This window comes from Cebus imitator, unplaced genomic scaffold (genome assembly GCF_001604975.1).
Source record: "Cebus imitator isolate Cc_AM_T3 unplaced genomic scaffold, Cebus_imitator-1.0 Scaffold163, whole genome shotgun sequence".
Taxonomy (NCBI): domain Eukaryota; kingdom Metazoa; phylum Chordata; class Mammalia; order Primates; family Cebidae; genus Cebus; species Cebus imitator.
In genome coordinates, this window is record NW_016107478.1 from 2685997 (window position 1) to 2708248 (window position 22252).

Sequence of the window (22252 nt, forward strand, 5' to 3'; positions counted from 1 at the left end):
TTAGCACTCTTGCCACAATGAAAATGAAGTAAAAAAATATAGAGAGAGATAAAGAAAAAGACCTCTAATTTCACGGTACAGTAGATGTTAGAACAAGAAATGAACTTATACCTATGAGGTCAATCTCATCTTGTAGTCAGGAAATATTAATTTGCTGATACGCTTTATGCTGGAGAGTTTTTAAAAAATTGGCATAAACGGTGCTACAAAATTTCAACCTCTCTTATGAGGCTGAGCAAGAGCAATAAAAAGGAAACTGTTTTAGTCACCATATTTTATTACACAAAGGGCTGAATCAGAAAATTGGAATATTAATAAAACATTTTCTACATGGACTTTGCTGATTAAATAAATAGCTTCATGCTTTTACAAAGATGTGATATGTTGCAGTCACGTTTAAGGGCAGTGAGTCCTTTATCGTAATTACTAATAGGTGTGGTTTAATTACACCCATAAGTCCCAAGATATTGCTGCAATACACCATCTGGGGACTGAAGTGCTCGCTCTCTACCTGATTCCTAGATTATCTGGAGTCTGACATGCAAATTCCATCAGCTTTGATTCAGATCCTTCTAAGAAGGAGCTTAGGCAATATATCTCCTGCCTTATGCATAAAGAAAAATAATCACAATAGATGCATCGATTTACTTACATTGTTAACTCTCTGGGGCATAGTTACCTACTTCCCAGAGAGAAGAAATTAGCTTGCAAGTATACTGTCATAAACACAGGCAGAGCAAGACCAGACAGAATCCAAACATCCCAGTGCTCTGATAATTGAAAGATGCATCCTAGGACCCTTCCTCTGGGTAAGAGAATGGTCCCATTAAATGAAAGAAGCCTGCTATGTGAATTAGATTGAATTCACAGGACAAAAAATCCAGTCCCCCTCATCCCCAACCCCTGCCCAGTAAAACGGCTTCCCCAAGAAGAAAACTGGGAGACCCAAGAAGGCTTCAAAGATATAGGTCAGATTATTGAACTGTTGTAAACATGCATTTCCCACCCTGATTTTCCTTTGGGAAATCATTCTCTTATCCCAGTTCTAGTCCATGCATTTTGTTGGTGCTGATCTCACCCTCTGGCTGCAGAGGTCCAGCCCTGGCCAATGAGTATAAATTCTGCCTTCTCAACCCTGATGATAGTAACCGGTTCAGGAAGGAGAATAAGTCCACTGAAGGCCAGCCTTAGGCCATTCTGTGGATCCACTGGGAAAAAGCCCTCTCTCCTCCTAGGGTTGCTAAACTAGTAGGATTTGAGCCTGGATGGTTGGTGGCCATCTGTGCCATTGCTTGGGGAGAGCCTACCTACTAACAAAGTCAGCACAGAGAAGGCAAAGCTGTTGTGTGGAAATAGCTGATTGAGCTCTTGGCTCTAGCCACAGCTGCAGCTAGGCTACACCTGGACTTGGTTATGTGAGCCAGGAAACTCCCTTGCAGACTGAAGCCAGAATAAGCTAGACTTTCGTCGTTAACAACCTAAAGAGCCCACATATGGTCAAAATTCTAAACTCAAGCCTCTAACTTAACATGGTAGCAGCCGTGTGAGGTACCGTCTACCAACCTTCCTTCAAAATTAAAAGAATGTATAGAAAAGAAAAATGCAGTATCCTGAAACCGTACCAGGGTTAAAAGACCAGAAAACACACATACACAAATGTTTTATGGATATGTCCGTATGGAAAGCAAAATCCCAGCCTGAGTTCATTCTATTCTTTGAACCAGAGCAGTATAAGCCCTTGCTGTCCAATATGATAGCTGTTAGCTACATGGGACTATTTAAAGTAAAATTAAATAAAATTAAATGTAAAAATACTTTTCAGTTTCTCAATCAGACTAGCTACAAACACTCAAAATTCATGTGCTATTGGCAACCGTATTGGATTGTGCAGATATAGAACATTCTCATCACTGTCAAAAGTTCCAGTGGAGAATGATGGCAGTCATTCTGCCCATTCTAGATGGGAGATGTAGTCACTATACTAACCAGGAAGTCAAACTGCCACAAGAGATTACTGAATGAAGATATTCATCGAAGTGTTAAGATATGCACCAAAGCATTGTTTATTCTTTAAAAATAGTAACAATGACTTAAATATACAAAGAGAAGGGTAAATTATGATACAGGCATGTAAAAATATTAAGTAACTATTAAAAGGACATTTAGAAACTGTTTTGAAAGACATGGGAATGATGGAAGTTTTTAACAAAAAATAATGTAATGACAGAATAAACTTCACAAACTAAAACATGCCTAGCAAAAAAAAAAAAAAACAGAAAAATAATTATAATAGCTAATTTTAAAAATGTTTTCATGTGACAAGTAATGTGCTAAATGTTTAATGCAATATCTGTTTTATTAATCAAAATAGTAGATAAAATAGGTGATATCTTTATTTCCATTTCACAGATGAAAAAATTAAGACTTGGTAAGATTAAGTGAATGAAGGAGACTGGATTGAAACCCATGCCGGTCTGACCTCAAACCCCAGGGCCTTTCTCTCTAGAACTGAAAATATGAAAAGCACTTGCCACTGAGTAGAAGTATAAATGACTTTTTTGTCTTTTATGCTTTTTTGTGTGTTTTTCAAATTCATAAACCAAGGGAAAAAGAATTTCTTGAGAAAAAAATTTCTGAAGGAAAAATTCATTACAATGGACTACAGCCACTACATGGTTAACAGGCTGCTATATGCAATGGATCCTTGCTTTAAACGGGTTAAGTATGAACACTAGAAGTTTTCATATTCTGCTGAAGCTCCTGTTCAAATCTAATTTCTCAAAGTATATTGCTAGACACTAATGAAAATCCAAAGAGACACACGTATTCAAGAGATGTATAGCCAATGAATTTTCTGTTGTTTTTATCGTGAACAACTTTTTTATATCCTAACATTTTTATACTAGCTATGAAAAAGATAAATAAATATTTATGACATTCACTCAATTCCACAGTAGCTACTAAGTTGCTCATGTTCTCACTCTGGTTTGAAATGTGCATATTTTAGTGGCTGGTATCTCAATCTTAAATGAGAAAGGCACAGAATGCTGTCATTACAGACCCTAAAACTACTCATTTGACTCGCTACAAGGATATGCCCTTGGCAGTAGAACATAACAAGTTGAATTAAGGCAGCTATAGAGTCAGACAGAGACAAACTTCACCGCTGCCCAGCAAACAGCTAAGAACACCCCAGAATTACCATGGACTGGTTTCACGGAAGCTTGTACCATATAACAGAGGAGTTTTTGATCAGGAAAAAAACAAACAATGGGATTGAGGAAACACACAGAAATAAATGAAGGCCAATTTCCACCATTCAGCTTTTCTGCAGAAACTTTTTCCTTTACCAAAAATGGTCCGATGTACCCCTTGGTATATTGACTGAACTTGTACTTGAGGGAGATCTTTGTAGGCATAACATACTAATTATAAAGAATAGGCCGGAAGTCACCAGTGGTGGTTCAAAAGATAAAAACAGCCCTTAGGCCAGTTATCTTTAGCCCACAAAATGTTTTTTGTTTTACCTAACTTAATGCCAAATTTTCAAATAGGGGGATTTCACACAAAAACAAGATTTCTAGATTTTCTTGAAAAAGCCAAAGACCTATGTGAGTCCAACATTCTGTTATTACAACCATCAAATGAAGCTTAACAGTGGTTTACCTGGTCCCCACACAGACTGTTTTGCCCACAAATACCTGACCCTTGTGGGCATCTGAGCTTCTAGTTCTTATAACAGGAGACATCTGAAGGACCATTAAACTATACCATACCTGATACATACATATCCTTATTTTACCTAAATAAATATATTTCTTCTTACATTGCTCTTTGACCCCAGGCAATAAGACAATCAAGTTAATTGCAGAGAAGGTTACACAAAGTAAAGGCTATTTCACATCCATGTACACAACCGCAATCTCATTGCTAACACTTGGTGACAAGGTTCTCTGTGAACTTGCTCTGCAAACCCTCCCTGCCTCATTTCCCCTGGTTCTGCCACTCCACCACTTGATGATCCATTCATACCAAACTACCTAGGACTCCCCACATGGGATGGCACATGCCTCTAACTTTGTCATGTTCCCCTGATGGAGAAAGTTGATTTTGTGTCTTAGTCGACAGTCTGGACCATGAGGGTGGCTACAGTTTCTATCGCACCTCACCCTGTAAGCCCACGGTCCAGCACAGTATTCAGCACATACTTAACGCATAAAAGACTCACCAGAAAATCCCAAGTTACCCTCAAAATACTTAGATGCTAACCCTCCCTTACTGTTAACTCTGGCAAAATTCATTCCTGTATCTTATTTTTTACTTCGATACCTCTTTGGTTGTACTTAGTCACCACATTATTATTTATTTGTGCTTCCCTGTCTATTCCTGGGTCTTGTGGGGAAAAGTCTGTGTCTTTTATAGGGTGGTGTCCATGGATTCCACCATTGTGCCTAGTACCCTGCAGCAGCTCAGTAAATGCTGAATAAACGGATGAAGTGCTATAGCACGAAGCCCTTTCACATAAATCATTACTCCTTGTAATAGTACTGAAGTAGCCATTATCCTTCTCATCACCATCATCATCATTGCCACCAGCACCACAATCTCCACTTGACAGATCTCAGAGACCCAGTGCCCACAGCTTGTATGCAAAGACGCCAGTGTCCAAACACATGCCTTTCTGTCAAATGTAGCTGAAATGCAGCCAACAGGATAGAAAGGATCTGAATCCTGTGGACTGTGATATTTCTATGTTTCCACCTACTCCTTCACACCCTCCCAATTTAAAAATATAATGAAAGAGTTGCTTGTTTAGATCACGTCCAAGACAAAGTCACCAACATATCAGCAAATGGTAATGTAACCAGAAGAATGCAAGCTGAAGAATACACGCAGAATTCAATTCTAGCAGTGACATGCATGATGTTTTTACCTACAGAACATATCGCCTATCTCCTTCCTCTGGAGTTTTCTGTAAGTTATGGATTAATAAACTTTCCCTAAGAATGTAGCTTTATTAATCTTGCAAATACTCTGAAAAGAAAATATTTTATTATTCCCATCTAAAATGAATTATGATAAATTCCCATGTGTGCTCACAAGACATAAAGTTGCTTTCTGCAGCAAATTGTGTTTGTGGTGGTGACTGTTTTCTTTGCTCCCATCGGATTTGGAGTAAACAAATGTCAAACTGTCTTCTAACCTGTGAAGACAACAGAGACCACCAAGGTCACAGCAAACTATGACCTAGTTTTTGAAGGGAGAAAGAGAAAGTTAGCACAGGATGGCATTCATCCCAGCCCCTCCTCTTAAAGCTGAGAAAGTAAAAAAAAAAAAAAAAAAAAAAAAAAAAAAAAAAAAAACCCGCAGCAAAGAGAGGCGTCTGTCATCATTCAACTATTGACTTTACTATCCTGAAGCATGTCCTTTACAAGTAAAGGTTATTTCACATCCATGTACACAACCGCAATCTCATTGCTAACACTTGGTGACAAGGTTCTCTGTGAACTTGCTCTTCAAACCCTCCCTGCCTCATTTCCCCTGGTTCTGCCACTCCACCACTTGATGATCCATTCATACCAAACTACCTAGGACTCCCCACATGTGATGGCACATGCCTCTAACTTTGTCATGTTCCCCTGATGGAGAAAGTTGATTTTGTGTCTTAGCAGACAGTCTGGCCATGAGGGTGGCTACAGTTTCAATCACACCTCACCCTGTAAGCCCAGAGCCCAGCACAGTATTCAGCACATACTTAATGCATGAAAGACTCACCAGAAAATCCCAAGTCATCCTCAAAATGAGTGTGGTGTGACTTTGTGCGATGCACTTCACCTCTGAAGATAAAGGCTGAAGGAGAGAGGAATGGCCCTCAGTGGCATGGCAGTGTGCACCACGTATAGTTCAATGTGTTGCCTGTGTTACTTCTCTGGGTTTATAAAACAACTCTATAAGAACTTATTTTTCGACCAAGCCCAGTGAGTAAAGAGTCTTGCCCAAGGTCACAGAGTTAGTTATCAGCCAAGCCTTGGTTTGACCAACTGTAAAATGGGGATAGGGATACCCATACTGTCTATCCAGTAGAACTGTTGTGAAGACGTAAGAGGAAGATATCTGAAGTGTGTGTGTGTGTGTGTGTGTGTGTGTGTGTGTGTGTGTGTGTGTACATACATGAAATACTTGAGAAATATAAGATTACCGCTGCTGGAGTGTGGATTTACTTTGATATTCACCCACCGGCTTCCTTCATTACATCTAAATGTCGAGCATTTAAATGTTTGAAGGGAACCAAAGAATCAGACCTTAAACAAACATCATGCACTGCAAAGGCGAAATAAATGTTTCTGACTACACTACTAACTCCTTGGTGACTTTGCAATATTGTGTGCCACGTCTCCTCCCTAAGCAAAGTCTGCTCCTCTACAGAATGAGTGGGTTGTTCTGTCAGGCTGCAGGGACTGAGACAGGGAACGGAAGAATGCCAGAGCTGTAATGTTCACACAAGCACTGCTGCGACCTGCAGGCTAGCACATCGTGTTTCCATTCCTCCTCCCTATTTCATATTGAAATGCAGGTTCACAATCCCTTATCCAAATTTCCTGGGGCCTAATGTGTTCATAATGCAGACTTTATTTTGGATTTTAGAAAGGCAGCATATACTATACCACATTTACCTTTTACTTATAAGAGCCCTACCTGGGTTTGGGGTGACACCCTGTAATGAAATGCATTAATGCTTCTGGAGTAAATGGATGGCTATTCCTACTCACAGGGATCAATAAAGATTCTCAGTAGTTTCATGTCCATTCAAGTCAGGATAGGTTTTACCACTAAATGACTTACCCAAACCCTTTTGAGTTCCAGAGCCTTTTAGATTCCGGCATTGCAGAAAAGTAACTGCATAGCCCCACTACTGCTGCTGCCCTGCTCCCTGGGCACCCAACACTCACACAGCTCGCCTTGCCAACACTTAGCCCCCTGCCAGCTGAGTCACTCTCAATTTTCTGCAAGGGCCAGGATGGATGGGATAGGGCAGAAGACAGGAAAAAGGAGGAATGAGGAGCTAATCCCAAACAGCAAGTATTTCACTTCATTTTTTTTTCCTGTAATTTGCAATATTAATAAACATTTCTGTTTGAGGTTTATTCTCCTGCTATATGAACAGGTCCTTTGCCCGTTTCTCTCAGATCCACTCCTGACCTCTTCCCCTGCTCTGTGGAGTAAGTTGATCCCAACCACATTTCTTAGGCACCCTTGTCAGCTGATTTCCAGTTAGATTGACTCATTGGGAAAGGCTGGCAGGAGACAGGAGGGGAGGAAAAAGAGACAGGGTATTTCTCTCCCTTGTTCTCTTTCTGCTTCAAGGTAGCATCCCTAGAAGTGGTAGAGTCTCCTCCACGGTTTCAGAGCATCCATGTGTGGTGCTCACTCCCACCATGTAGACTCTTCCATGCTTCCAGCAGCCCAACTCCTAGCCTTTTTCCCCACGTGGCCTGTCCTCCAAGGTTCCACCTGTGTGGGTAACACCCCCCATGGGCACCGAGGAAGGAGAACTGTCCAGACCCCAGGCACAACTAGTGCCTGAAGAATATCTTAGTTTATAGTGTTACTGCTCAGCTGTTTCCTTTAAATAATCCTTCATATATAATCATATATTAGTTTATAGAATTAGTGCTTGAAGTATAACTTACTGCTTACATACATCTAGCATACTTAGTTCCATATAATCTTTCTATATAATCATATAGGTATTGTAGTTGGAGCTGTACTAACACATTTAGTGCTGATTTATATAATCCTTGTATATAACCATATAGTAGTTTGTAGTATGAAGAATGCCTAGAGCAGTCACAGAACAGAGGCAGTCCATAGGAAAACAGCCAGACCAGGACAAGAACCAAAGATCCAGGCAGTGGCGTCCCTGCCTAAAAGGGCATACGCTGTACGGCAGGCTTGGAGCAAGTGCCTCTCCTCCTGATAAAGGAGTTGTAGTACCTTGCATCCAGTTCCTGTGGAAAGTAGGCCTCAGGCCTGAGATCCTGGAAGTAACCGAGGGAGAAGAATCCCTCTGGTGTGACCTGTCACTGTGGCTGTACACCCTGTCAGTCTTTTCTCACTTCTGTGCTAGCTCAAAGAATCCTCCCATAAATATCTTAAGAGAAGAGCACAAGTCTGTCAGTTCCCACTGCATTAAGCTTACAGTATCCTTCTATTAGAAATCCTTTGAAGTTTCCAGCACCCAGATAAGAAGTGTTGGCCACGACACCTGTTGCACACAGCCTACCTCCTTGCCTCTGTGAACTAATGGAGGTGGATCCCTTTTCTGTACACGACCCTCTACTACTGTGCATGGCACAGCCCCCTACTGCACACGGCCCATGTCTCTGCCCAGGTGACATAATGGGGTGGCCCCCTCGCTTATAACTCACGTGATTATGTATGCCCTATTACTAAGTCTATAGATGATGACCTTACTCACGACCCTGCCCCCTGTTTGCACCTAATAAATACAGGTGCCCTTGGGCACTGGGATGTCCGCTCACAGGTGGTGTGGTCCCCCGAGTCCGGATGCTCTTCACCAGTTCTTCAGTGTCCTGTCTCTTTACCTCTTGGATCCTGCCCTCAACACAGCATAAGGGACACCCCACGACCCTGTGGGGCCTCCACAGCCCTACACAACTGCCTCCTGCCGGCTGCACCTCCTGGGATCTGTAATACCATAAAGGTAGCAGATAGTCTTACTGATCTAGAGATAAGTTATTTCCTCCTACTGCTAATCTCTGTCCTTTGCTTCTTTATTGCACTTTCAGCTCTTCCAATACCTTTGTAACTTCTTTCGTGCATTAAGGTCTTCCTATTAAGCCAGTATGAATCTCCTGGCTGTCACTGATACAGGGTATGTCATTAAAAGTATTAGATTGTGTCTGAAGTCGTGGTAGTGTGGCTGTTGCTGTTTTCGGTATGTTCAGGGTTAGCACAGAGAGGCACTTTTACCCCCCACACATATTAATTTGCAGAGTTTCAATAGGTAGGCTAACTTTAAACCAGCATCAGGTAATCTACCAGGTAAACAATCACACATGTAGAATACTTGTGTTACTATGCTGTGGGATTTGACAAAGAATTAGAAAATCCACCTCTCGACTACTCTCAAAAACTTCCTTCCCAACTGAAAAATGTATGCAAGAAAGAGAGAAAGCAAACACATTCTATTAATGGTATAAAATCACACTATAAACCTTAAGACCTTTTTTGTTGTTGACTTCATGCAATTCCTTTGATAAAACTGGAGGGTAAAAAGGAAAGGAAGGAAGAATTAAAGGACAGGACAGAAAAGCACAAGAAAATAAAGAAAAGCACAGTTTGGGAATAATAAGAAATTAAAAGGATTTCTCAATGTAGAAAACTCTTCTTTTGTTTTCATTCACTCAAAATAGTTCACAACAGGGGCATTCCCCCTCTACTGCAAAAAAGGAAAAACACAGCGATGTTAGACTAAAAATTAAAGGTAGCAAGTGTTTATACTGACTTTCCTCAAAAAGCCAAATATAAGGGCATGAAACATAGTACCCTTCAAAAACTCTCAATCTTTAGAGGAACCTAGATTAATAGACGTGGAATAGAACAATTGAAGACATAATGAACTATGGTGTTTAACAGAATCCAGTGCTCAAGAGGCTTAAGAAAGAGAACATACCTTGGAAAAGCAGGCAGAGGTGAGTGTCAAACTTAGATTGAGCCTATGCAGTATGACCTTTATTTTTTAAAGAAAGCAATGCTAGTCCAGTCCCCAAGTCCCCCTCCTCTCTTCCCTTCTTACTCCTAGCCATGTTGATTTATGGCTTCTCAAACAAATCAAGACGTCCTTCTCCACTGAGACATTCTCAACAGTCAAATATATACAGAATGATACCTAGCCTGACTCATATGAACCCACAGACAGCACAACGAAAATATCTAGTGGTATCAGGTTAACCAAGTGGTTGGCTTTTCTTTTCCTTAATCTTGTTTTATATGAGACATCCTCTTTTATATCAACCTAAACTAGCACTGTATATATTATCTTCATTCCAGAAAACACAATGAAACATGTGCTGATGACAGAATGTGAGAGAAGCGGAAAGGGGTTGCAGCATTTGCTTGGGGAAGAAGAGGAATTTGAAATTTTATCAATACTGATGTCATAAGGGATAACTTTTGGAAGGAAATGATTATCTGCCCTGGATCCTAAAATAATTTGGGGAGAAAAGAATAAGAGTGAACTTACAGAAAGATGAGTGACACAAGGGATCCCAGAGAGACAGATAATTGGCAGATAATAATCACCAAATATCTCTCTCCCATTTTTTTTTTTTTTACAGATATACGTTACGATTTCCAGACATAATGGTGCTTCCTCACATAGTCAAAAACCCTGCCAGTACTTGACTATATTATTGTCATAGCATATTTGAGGATCTTAAGTCCATGTGATGAGATGGAAAGAGCACTGGTCTGTGTGCAAGGAGACCTGGGTCTCTATTCCAGCTCTGCTTCATGACATGGCCTCATCTTTCCATTTCCCTAGACCTGTGGCTCCTCATCTGAAAGTGGGAATAATATTCACTGACCTAAGATATGCCTGAAAAGTCAAGCTCAAACTGGGCTACCAGCCAAAATTTGCCCCTCAGGCAGCCAAATAACTGTGGTCTGCCCGAAATGCCAGAGCAGTATGTCAGGAGCCAGATTCTGGCCCCCAGGCCCCAGCGCCTGTTATTCACACTCCACAGGGCATCTAACTAGAAGGGAACTGTACCCGCCTTGGCAGACCCCCACTCTCTCCATAGGAAACCCAGAGATGTCTTTCAAAAACCTCGGCCTCTTGAACAAAGTGACTGCCGTCTACCCTGGTGGATCACCCTCTCGTTAGCTCCATTTCCTACTCTGCATTCCCATTGGCCCATTGGGACAACAAATGTCCTTTTAAGCCCTCTGCACTATCAGGCTGCAAAGGAGGGTGGTGGTCTTGTCAAGAGTGGTGTTAAGCTACCCACAGCCCTTTCCTTAAGGCTTTTCTAGGTATCAAATGGAAGCCTGTGAAGCACCGAGTACAGATATACCTACTCTTATTGTACTTTGCGCTTTACTGCACTTCACAGTTATTGCATTTTTTTAAACAAATTGAAGGTTTGAGACAACTGTGCATCAAACAAGTCTAGGGCCATCATTTTCTAACGGCAGGTGCTCATTTTGTGCCTCTGTCCTATTTTGTTAATTCTCACAATACTTCAAGCATTTTCATTATTATTATGTTTATTATGATGATTTATGATCAGTGAAGTTTGATGAAACTACTGTAATTGCTTTCAGACACTGCGAGCCATGCCCACATAAGACAATGAACTTAAAAAATGCTGTATGTTTTCTAACTGCTCCACTGACCGGCGGTTCACCCATCTACTTTCCCCTTCCTCTGGCCTCCCAATTCACTGAGACCCAGCCATACTGAAATAGGCCAATTAATAACCCCACAATGGCCTCTATGTGTTCACGTGAAAGGAAGAGTCACAAGTCTCGCACTTTAAATCAAAAGCCAGAAATGATTAGGCTTAGTGGGAAAGGCATGTTGAAAGCTTAGAAAGGCTGAAAGCTGGACCTCTTGTGTCAGATAGCCAAGTTGTAAATGCAAAGGAAAAGATCTTAACCCATTCTGTGCAGTTCGCTGCCAACAGTTATTTCTCAGGACAAACAAGTAATAGATTAAAGAACATTAAAAGTACTATTTCAGTGAACACATGAATGATAAGGAAGAGAAGCATCCTGATCATGGATATGGAAATAATTTTAATGGTGTGGCTAGAAGATCAAACCACACACAGTATTTCCTTACACCAAATCCTCATCTAGAGCAAGGCCCAAACTCTATTCAATCCTATGATGGCTAAGAGAGGTGAAGAAGCTGAAGAAGAAAATTTTGAAGCTAGAAGACCTTGGTTCATGAATTATAAAGAAAGACGCCATCTCCATCACCTAGAAGTGAAAGGTGAGGCAGTTAAGTGCTGATACAGAAGCTACAACAAGTTATCCAGAAGATCTAGCTAAGATCATTAATGAAGTTGGTTATACTAAATAACAAATGTTCAATGTAGACAAAACAGCCTTATATTGGAAGAAGGTGTCATCTAGGATTTTCATGGCTATAGAGGAGAAGTCAATGCCTGATTTCAAAGCTTCAAAAGACAGCTGGGCACAGTGGCTCATGTCTATAATCCCAACACTTTAGGAAGCAGAAGTGGGCGGATCATGAGGTCAGGAGATCAAGATCATCCTGGCCAACATGGTGAAAACCTGTCTCTGCTAAAATACAAAAAAAAAAAAAAAATTAGCCAGGTGTGGTGGCACATACCTACAGTCTCAGCTACCGGGGAGGCAGGGGGAGAGGAATCGCTTGAACCCAGGAGGCAGAGGTTGCAGTGGGCAGAGATCACGCCACTGCACTCCATCTCAGGAAAAAAAAAAAAAAGGCTGACTATTGTTGGGGTGAATGCACCTGGTTACTTTAGGCTGATTTGCCACTATGAAAATTCTAGGGCCCTTACTAATTATACTAAATCCACTCCACCTGTGCTCTACAAGTGGAAAAATGAAGCCTGGATAACAGAACATCTGATTACAGCATGGTTTACTTAGTATTTTAAGTCCACTGTTGAGATCTACTGCTCAGAAAAAAATATTTCTTTCAAAATATTACCACTCCTTGACAATCAATCTGGTCACCCAAGAGTTCTCATGAAGGGATACAAGGAGATTAATGTTGATTTCATGTCTGCTAACAAAACATCTATTCTGCAGCCCATGGATCAAGGAGTAATTCTGACTTTCAAGTCTTGCTACTTAGGACATACATTTCATAGGGGTATAGCTGCCATAAACACTGATTCTTCTAATGGATTTTGGCAAAGTAATTTTAAAACATTCTGTAAAGAATTCATCATTCTAGATGCCATTAAGAACATTTGTGATTCATGGAAAGAAGTCTAAATATCAACATTAATAGGAGTTTGGAAGAAGTTGATTCATGGCTGACTTTGAAGGGTTCAAGACTTCAGTGGAAGAAGAAACTGCAGATGGGATACAAATAACAAGAGGAGTAGAATTAGAAGTAGAGCCTGAAGATGAGACTGAATTGTTGTAATCTCATGATGACACTTTAGCAGATAAGGAGTTGCTTCTTATGGATGAGCAAAGAAAGTGGTTTCTTGAGACAGAATCTACTCCTAGTGAAGATGCTGTGAACATTGTTGAAATGACAGCAAGGGATTTACATAAACTTATTGATAAAGCAGAGTCAGGGTTTGAGAGGATTGACTCCAATTGTGAAAAAGTTCTACTGTGGATAAAATTCTGTCAAACAGCATTGCATGCTACAGAGAAATCTTTCATGAAAGGAAGAGTCAATCAATGTGACAAAGTTCATTATTGTCTTATTTTAAGAAATTGACTCAGCTACTGCAATCTTCAGCAACCACCACCTTGATCAGTCAGTAGTCATCAACATTGAGGTTAAGACCCTCCACCAGCAAAAAGATTATGACTTGCTGAAGGCTCAACTGATCATTAGCATATGTTAGCAATAAAGTATTTTTAATTAAGGTATGTATATTGATTTTTTTACATAATTCTGTTGTACCCGTAACAGACTACAGTATAGTGTAAACATAACTTTTATATATGCTGGGAAACCAACAAATTTATGTGACTAAGTTGATTGCAATATTCTCTTTATTGCAGTGGTCTGGAATGGAACTAGCCACATCTCCCATGGATGCCTGAATTTATTTAATAGTAAGCATTCAAAAACACCCATCATTTTCCTCCTCTCCTATTCACCACTTAAAATAAGAAATACAGGTAGCATATGATGAAAAATTAATATATAACTAGAAAATATATTTTAAAGATAGCATTTACAATGGCAATTACAAAAATACAAAGCACCCAAAACTAAATCTAAAAAGAGTGTATACATACCCTTTGTATACAATTATAATCTCTCTTTTAAAGACATTAAATAAGAACTAAATAAATAGAAAGAGTTACTATAGTTATGGATAGAAAGACTCAGACTCAATATCCTAATGATGGCATTCTCTTTTAATCAGCCTATAAATTCGATGTAACTCAAATCAAATCTCAAGAGTATTCTTGTAAAACCTTGAAAGACGATTATAAAATGTATACGGAAGACAAAGGCCCAAGAAAAGTCCAGACACTCTTGAGGCACTTTTGCAAAAGGACATTTTTAGGGACGTGTCCTGGCCAATACCAAGGTTTATTAAAAAGCTATAATAAAGTTTGGTTAGGGCAAAAGAGTGGCTAAAAAAATGCTTAAAAATGGATTCTAAGTTCCAGGAAAATCATTTTTCCATATGGAAGAAAATTAGGATAAATGCTACCTTATACTACACACACACACACACACACACACACACACACTCCCTCTCTCCACATGGATTAGAGAACCTAAATTTGAAAGACAAACAAAAACAATAAAGCCCTTTAGGAGATAACAAAGGAGAATATCTTCATGACATCAGGGTGGGAAAAAAAAGGCTTTCTGAAACAAGACATAAAAAGTGCTAACCATAAAAGATTGATAAATTCAACTACATTAAAATTAAGAAGTTAGATAGCAGAAGGTTGGCAAAAATCCAACTTCTATGTGGTCTATAAATCTATTCAGCTTCCCAAAGGCATAAATAACCTTTTTGCATTCATTGGAACCATGTTCTGACAATACATGCCATAGCTCAGATTCAGCATATGGTTGGCTCATCTTTGATTTTGTCCACAATTAGATTATTAGCACTTCTGGTTTAACCTGAGTATATTTGAATGGATGTGGCTTATACCTAGAACATTCATGAGTAGACATAACACTGCTCAGAATAACATGGCCTGCAATTCAAGTCAAGCACCACCACATGCCATCATTATAGGCACTGCTACACAAGGAACAGCATCTCTTCCTCACCCTCTGTGCAGTGTTCTTCTATGTTTATGATCATTCACACCACAAAGTTCACTCTTGTTCTGCTAACTGCTGAGATTTATCTGCTACTCCAAAAACTACCAGGAGAAATATATTACCAGTGAAAGCAAGGACAGAAAACCCTACAGTAGATCAACTTCTAACCCCATGAGAGAAGGTAATCTACTGTCTCCCACACAGCCATGATTTCGTACCAAAAGCCTCCCTCAGTGAGCCTGTCAATCTTCCATTCCTTTCTCCTCTCATTCATTCTACCATGCATTCTTCACCAATATTCTGCCATTTACTCCACATGTTGACATAAATACAATAATATATGAATATAGTCTGAGACAATAAAAAAGAAAATTTCACCCACATATGACTTATGTTTAAGGTGATGTAAACGTTTTCAAGATGTCCTCACATATATCAAAAAAGATGCTTCTGTTAGCATGATAGTATCTCATCATAACACTCTGTTACTGATAGTAAGTTATTTCTTGGGGACCCCAAGGAATGGAACCTCATAAACTTTCAAAGCATTTCATGTCAGGTTACTGAGTAATTACATAGCATTGTAATTTTAGAATTTCCTCTTTGGATGAAAGCAGTTATATTTATAATTTTCCCTATAATGGAAGTAGAGAGCTCTAGTGAATCAACTATTTTAATAGGACAGACTTGGAGAAGTAGTTATTGTTAATGACTTTAAGAGATGTCAATAAAACATAGAAATGACTTTCAACAGATAATTATTATAATTCACTCCCAAATCCAGATTACAAAACAAAGAACTGCAGTAAAAAATGATTTTCAAGTTCACTGATCATAAAGAATTTCAATATTATCTAGGGAAAACAATTTACCCTAATCTTTTTACTCAAACTAACTTAATGAACCACAGGAGGCTGAACACATTTAATTCAATTCAATTGAGCAGCAACTTATTGAGCATCTACTACATTCCAGACCCCAGAGTTAAAAGGGGAGGCCACATTTCCTTCCCCTAAGTATTCATAAATGTCCTTTATTCCAGGATAATTATTAGGCAAAATACGATTTCTTTCTTATTATCTATATAGTGACTAGCTAGGCAGTTTATTAATGTCTTTTATTTCAGGACAATTATTGGACAAAATATTTCCTATTAGATATATAGTGATGAGCTAGAAAGTGAATGAAAATTCAATGGAATTGTTTAGGTTTGTTGCGGAAAACATATTCAAAGGAATTATCAAATTTAAGATAGTGACTGTCTGCCAAGAGAAAGGGATGTATGATCAAAGAGGTTACCAGGAGGTTTCAACTGTATTTGTCTGGCTTTATTTCATTAGCTGAGTGGTAGGTACAAAAATGTTTACTATACTGTTATTTACACTGTTTGCATATCTTAATGCCAGAGGTCACAAATTTGTCTGTGTGAAAAATCAGACTTTGGCGATGACCTTGAGCAGTAGCATATAAATAACTCCCACAAGATTATAGTTCCAATAACGGAATGCTGCGCATAAATAGGTTAATATTCTCTCCTACATTTCAAATCACACAATTTTCATGATAGAATGAAAACTGCTCTTAAAGGGCTTAAGTGATCCCCTACATTTTTCCCAATCTATTTCGTAAGACACTGAGAGATGCTACTTGAAATCAAAGGTTCTATGGCAAATGAATTTTTAAAATTCTTCAAGAGTTAAATGACTTTCTTTAGTGCAGAAAATCTCTGAGCCTTTAACATGTCAGTAAATACCACATCTTACCAAGAACAGGATATATAATTCAACACTTCCCAAAATTTTTTGGACATGGAACTTATTTTTCCCTCTGAGCCCTCTTCCTTTTGAAATATTCATAATGATCTTAGGGGACATAGCATTCCTGGGACACAGTCTGAAAAACGCTCTACAAAAATAAACCCACTTCAATACATGTTCTACGTTACCGCTGTACCCAATGATGCCCATCCCTAAGCCAATAACCGTCCTTCATGCTCACATGACTTTGTCCATACAGTCCTATCAGTCTGAACTGCCTTTAAGCCTTGAGAAACTCCTGGTCAACCTTCAAAACACAGGTGAAATGAAGCCTTCCCCAACCTTTCATTTCTCCAGGTAGAGTAAATTACCCCTCCAGAAGGTTCCATAGCTGTACAGATATTTTCCATACCACATCTCCTGCTGCAACAGTTATTTATGCATGAAACAGGTCCCTAGATGGCAAACTGTGCAACTGCATCTTGGTACTCTTCACAACGCCTAGCACAAAGCCAGAGCCAAGCAAAAAGTAGGCGCTCTGTAAATATTTGTTGAATGGACATAACATATTGAATGGAAGTGATGTTTACGTGCATGACCAGAATTTTTTTTCTCAATTTCCCAGGTACTCTCAATGCATATTCACAGCTTTTCCATTTTTATTTTTGATTGCAACACTAACAAGAATAAAAACAAAGAGACATAAAGACTGAATGTGACAAAGACTGAGACAGAAATGAGGAGAGACAGAGATAGAGAAAGGGAAAAGAAAGAGATGGCTGAACTGACAGATACCAAATAAACAGATCATGAGTCCATTCAAGAGATTCCAAGACTGACCAACAAAGAAAATCATAAATCAATATGAAGCTCGGAGCAGATGCATGGGTTGGTAATTTACAAGACTCACTGTAGGTGGACAAGATGGCTGACCTGGGTTCACTCTGAACTACTTACAGATATCTGAGAGGACCCATCCCCTTATTTTTATACCCTAAATTAAACAGCCTGCCTTCACCACCACATTTTCATCATTTCAGCTGTCATCTCTTCTATTCAGCAGAATTTTATTTCTATTTTCCTTTCTGTTTATGAGACTCCCCCACTGGTACTGCAGATTGGTTATATGTCAGCTTCAAATAAAATAATAATAATAAAAGCAAGCTGGCAATTTCTTTCCAATAGAATATGCTACATATTTCATAAAATAGAAGCCAGAGGAGTTTTATGATTCCTGAACCAAAACCTTCCCACATCTGAAAACTAAATGGAAGAAAAATACAAAGAACATGTCAAAGAAAAAGAAACCTGAACATTTGCTCTCCAATCAAAGGGAAATATCCAGGTGATTAATTTGATTAATGAGTTGTTTTCATTTTTTTACATGAGTTATATCCTGATTTGCATTTCACAGATTCAGTTCAGTGCGCGTGTTCATGGATATAAATGTACATACCAGAGGAGGGGTTTTCTTTTCCTACTGACATGCTTTTTTCAGTACAGAATGTCTGGCTGGCTCATGCTCTTAGCCTGACAACACCTTCTCTGCCAAGTTTTATTTATATTTTCAAGCCACGTCTCTATCCTGGTATAGGAGACAATCTGGTCTAGTGAAAGGAGCACTGGACAAGGAGTCCAAGAATCCTGAATTGCGACGGTGCCTCTCGGCAGTAAAGTTACGTATCTCTGCAAGCCTGACATTCTTTCAATCTGTAAATTGGGAGAGTTGACAAACACACCTCTAGAATTCAGTCAAAGTCATTTTATTTTCCTCAGAGTAACTGTAGAAAAGTAAAATGGCATGGAAATTTTAACATGATGTGTACTTCTACAACTCCTCTTCACAAAGAGCCAAAATGTGTAAGGAAGTATTTCCAATAAAACAAACCAAAACCTTTGCCTAAAATCCTAAAATGTACCTCTTCCTAAAGATAGACCAAATACTATTAGGATACTTAAATCTCAGAATATTAATGATAGAAAACTTTTTTATTATCTAGGCGAAGGATTTTTATCTCATTTGAAAGATAACACTAACAGCTAAATAACCTTACATGCTAGGTATTATTCTAAGCACTTTGTGTGAGTTCCTGTAATCTTCATAATTTTATGAGGTAAGTAATGTTATTTTATTATAAAGAAAACTAAAGCATGGAGAAGTTAGATTAGCTAGCCAAGGCCACACAGCTTGCAGAGCTGGTGGACCTGAGATCTAAACCCAGGCAGTCCAGAAACCAAGTCCCAACTCCTTACCATCTGCTATCCCACTGTTCAGTTTGAGAATCTCTGCTTACCACAGCTAGTAACTGATAAGAACAGTAATGCAGTTTTTGCATTAATAATTGCCTAAACAATTATTTACTAATTGATTACTAATTGTTCCCTGATTAATAAACATTTTCACACAGTAAACAGATGTGAATCAATACCAACCAACACCTGATAGAAACTGCCACAGAGTCATAAGTGCTCAAAATGCCTATCATTGCCGAATTATCTGTTGATAAGGTAACACCCATTTTGTGTTGCTAGCATCCAAAAATGGGGAAATACGTAGCTTGCTCCTATAGAATAAGTCTTACTATTTCATTATTCTCCATGAAATTTTACAACCACCCTGGGAGATAGCTGGGATCACTTTCTCACTCAGAGGCAGCATAACAGTGGTTAGGACAGACCCTGGAACCAGAATAGCTGGGTTTAAATCCTAGTTCCACCCCTTATTTGCTATGTAATCTCAGGCCAGTTACCAAATCTTCCTGTGCTCCAGTTTCCTTATCTAGCTAATACAAATGAGAATACAAGTATCCACATCCTAGGGTTACCTAAAGATTAAATAAGTTAATATGTGCTTGGAAGCATTCCTGATTCTTAGTAGTACTCTATATAGGTTAATTATTCTTTTTTTTACTAACATGAAAGGTGACTTGCCAAACATCACAAAGTCAGAAGTAGCTGGATTCAATCCTGGTCTTCCAATTCCAAATGCCATCCACTTTCTTGAACAGAATTCCATGCTGTCTATTACTAAGAGTCACCATTCTCTTAAAATCCTGCTATGAGCCAAAGCACCCAATCATATGATCGTCCCCATAAAATTGCTCCAAGACCCACAAGGTAGGTAACTTTGTCCGTTTTGCAGATGGTGAAAGCAAGGTTCTGGGAGGTTAAGTGATTCATCCTCAATTACTTAACCACTGAGTATTCTTTGTCTTAGTAAGCCCTAAATAACATTTCAAGTTCCTGACATACCCTTCCATGTATGCTATTTTTAAAGTGCCATCTAAAAGACATAAACTGTGATTTTCTTGCTTTGTTTGCTTTATTAGTCTGAGAGAAGGATTAAATCCCAGCAAAAACAAAATGTTTGACTTGACTGAGTTATCAAAATGAAATGCTGCCTCCATTAGATTCTTCATCTGCCTGCAGGGTGGCTCCAAGCATCTTAAACCTACCAAATGCAATTTTTCAGATGGGTACTATCAGGTATCAAGCCAAACACTCACCCATTTAAGAAAAATTACTTTAGAGGGCAAAGGGGAATGAAGAAGAATATTCTTCTCTGGGTTGGGAGGAGAAAATGAACAGTAAGTGATATAATCTCTTCCCAGCAGCCTCACACAATGGTGTGTCTTGCAAATGAAACATACTGTGAAACAGCTTGTGAAATGAGCTTCATCAACAATAAGTAATTTTTATTCAGATTTTTATCGTTGAATACAATGAACATGATTAAATGTTTCAGATATGCCTATTCAGACCTTAAGCAAACCACTAAAAAATAAAACTACTAAAAATCATCTTCTAAATCTGCTTTAGGAAGAGATTTAATTGCCAACTCGATGTGTAGAACTGAATTCCCACTTGATAGCACCGTATTCAAGAAGATGGTCACAACATATTTGCCTTCCCACCTCGGCCTCTTTTTTCATCCCTGCGGATCCTCCCAGAGTTACCAAATAGTTACAAAGTCAGTCCTTTCAAACCATTGCATTTTGAACTTCCTAAACCTTTAAGAGAGCCTCTGTGTATGGAAAAGAACAATAGCGCTTCAAAAGACATTCCTGCGAATTCTTCAATACTCCATTTCAATGCTGGGGTTTCAATCAAGGACATCAGCAGACAATTTCTGATTGCTTAGAAGTTGACTTTTATACAGCTTTGATTAGGTCACCCTTCTCAATAGGAAATCAAGAAAATCTTTGATCCCTTTAAGTTACCAGAATTGTCACCAAGTCCTGTCAAGATAGAGAGTGAGAGATGGGGGCTGGGGGACCCAACTCCCTCTGACATCTCCGAACCCCCCTTTATCTGCGAACCTCCATCTATCTTGGTGCCTGCGCAGTTCTGGTGCCATCCAGAATCACTCATCACGGAGACCAGAAAAACAATGGGTGCTAATTTAAGGGGTCGGGATGGTTTATAATTTTATAGATTTCCCAAAAACCTATAATTGGTACATAAGTGTACCAAGGTGAACTGGATAATTAGGGGGTTCTGAACGTAAGCCACCTCTAATTTATAAGACTACCTGAAAACGTTAAGTGTAGTAAAGTGTAGTGGAACCCCCACACGGCCTTTATTCAAAACTATTCACACTGTGAAAGTGCGTTTAACTGCCCAGCAGGAGGGGAGCAGGAGGGAGGGAGAAACGACGGCGTGGACTCTTGCCCCGGTCCCAGTGGGCAGGCTAGTAGCTGCACTGGAGCATCCAGCCCGGAGGAGGGCTCGCCCTCGTCCAGATCCCAGGCAGAGAAATGCGCTCTTGCTCCCGAAAGCTCTACACTCGCCCCTCTTTCTAAAGGAGCTAAACTTAGGCGTGCGCCGACATCCAAACGCACACGCAGACACCGTCCCACGCGGGCGCGCATCCCAGCCTCGGCGACACACACCCCGGGGCGCAAAGAGACGCCCGCGCCGCGGCGCTCTCCACTCCGCTAGCTGCCGCCGCGAGCACAGAGCGGTCGGCAAGCTCCCCCAGCCTCCCCACCCCCACACCATTCCTTCAGACTCTCCCAGCCTAAGCGGAAGTGCCCCAGCAGACCCCCAACAATGAGGACTTGTGCGGTGCAGTTGGGGGTTGGGGGTAGCTCACACAGAGTGAAACGTACACAGTCTGGAGGGTCTGGGAGGAGGTAAAGCAGCAGCTAAGTGGCATCCGCCTCTCCAGGCAGCGTTCCCTCGTACCCTCTGCCCCCCACCAGGCCCACCAGCACCACCAAAAAATAAAAAGAGAAAAGAAAAATTGCCTTAAAAAGTGCAGAGAAAAGACGCGCCTCCCACCAGGGGTCACAATAATACTCTGGAAGCAGCCAGCGGAGGCGAGAGTCCCGGCTGCCACAACCACCCTGGTTTTTAAATTAACTCTGTACACTCACCCAGTGGCCTCTTTCAGACGCCGCGACACGACCTCCCCCCATGTCGGACTCCCTGACTCTGGGTTCCCTCGGCGGTTGACACCCTCTGGTGTGCCTGCTTTATGAGCCAA

At 39.9% G+C, this 22252-nt stretch overlaps 1 protein-coding gene across 12 annotated transcripts in view; it reads right to left on the reverse strand.

The window, feature by feature from the left end:
- The window catches only part of DAB1 (DAB adaptor protein 1), a 902516-nt gene that overhangs the window by 419957 nt on the left and 460307 nt on the right, over window positions 1-22252 (reverse strand). Inside the window, exon 1 of one of the 12 annotated variants that reach the window (XM_037744065.1) lies at window positions 22143-22238. The exons of 10 other annotated variants lie outside the window; for them this stretch is intronic. The gene's annotated coding sequence lies outside the window, so the exon portion shown is untranslated. Of the gene's footprint in view, window positions 1-22142; window positions 22239-22252 lie in introns of those variants that run through there. One more of the 12 variants, XM_037744060.1, reaches the window with a different exon arrangement.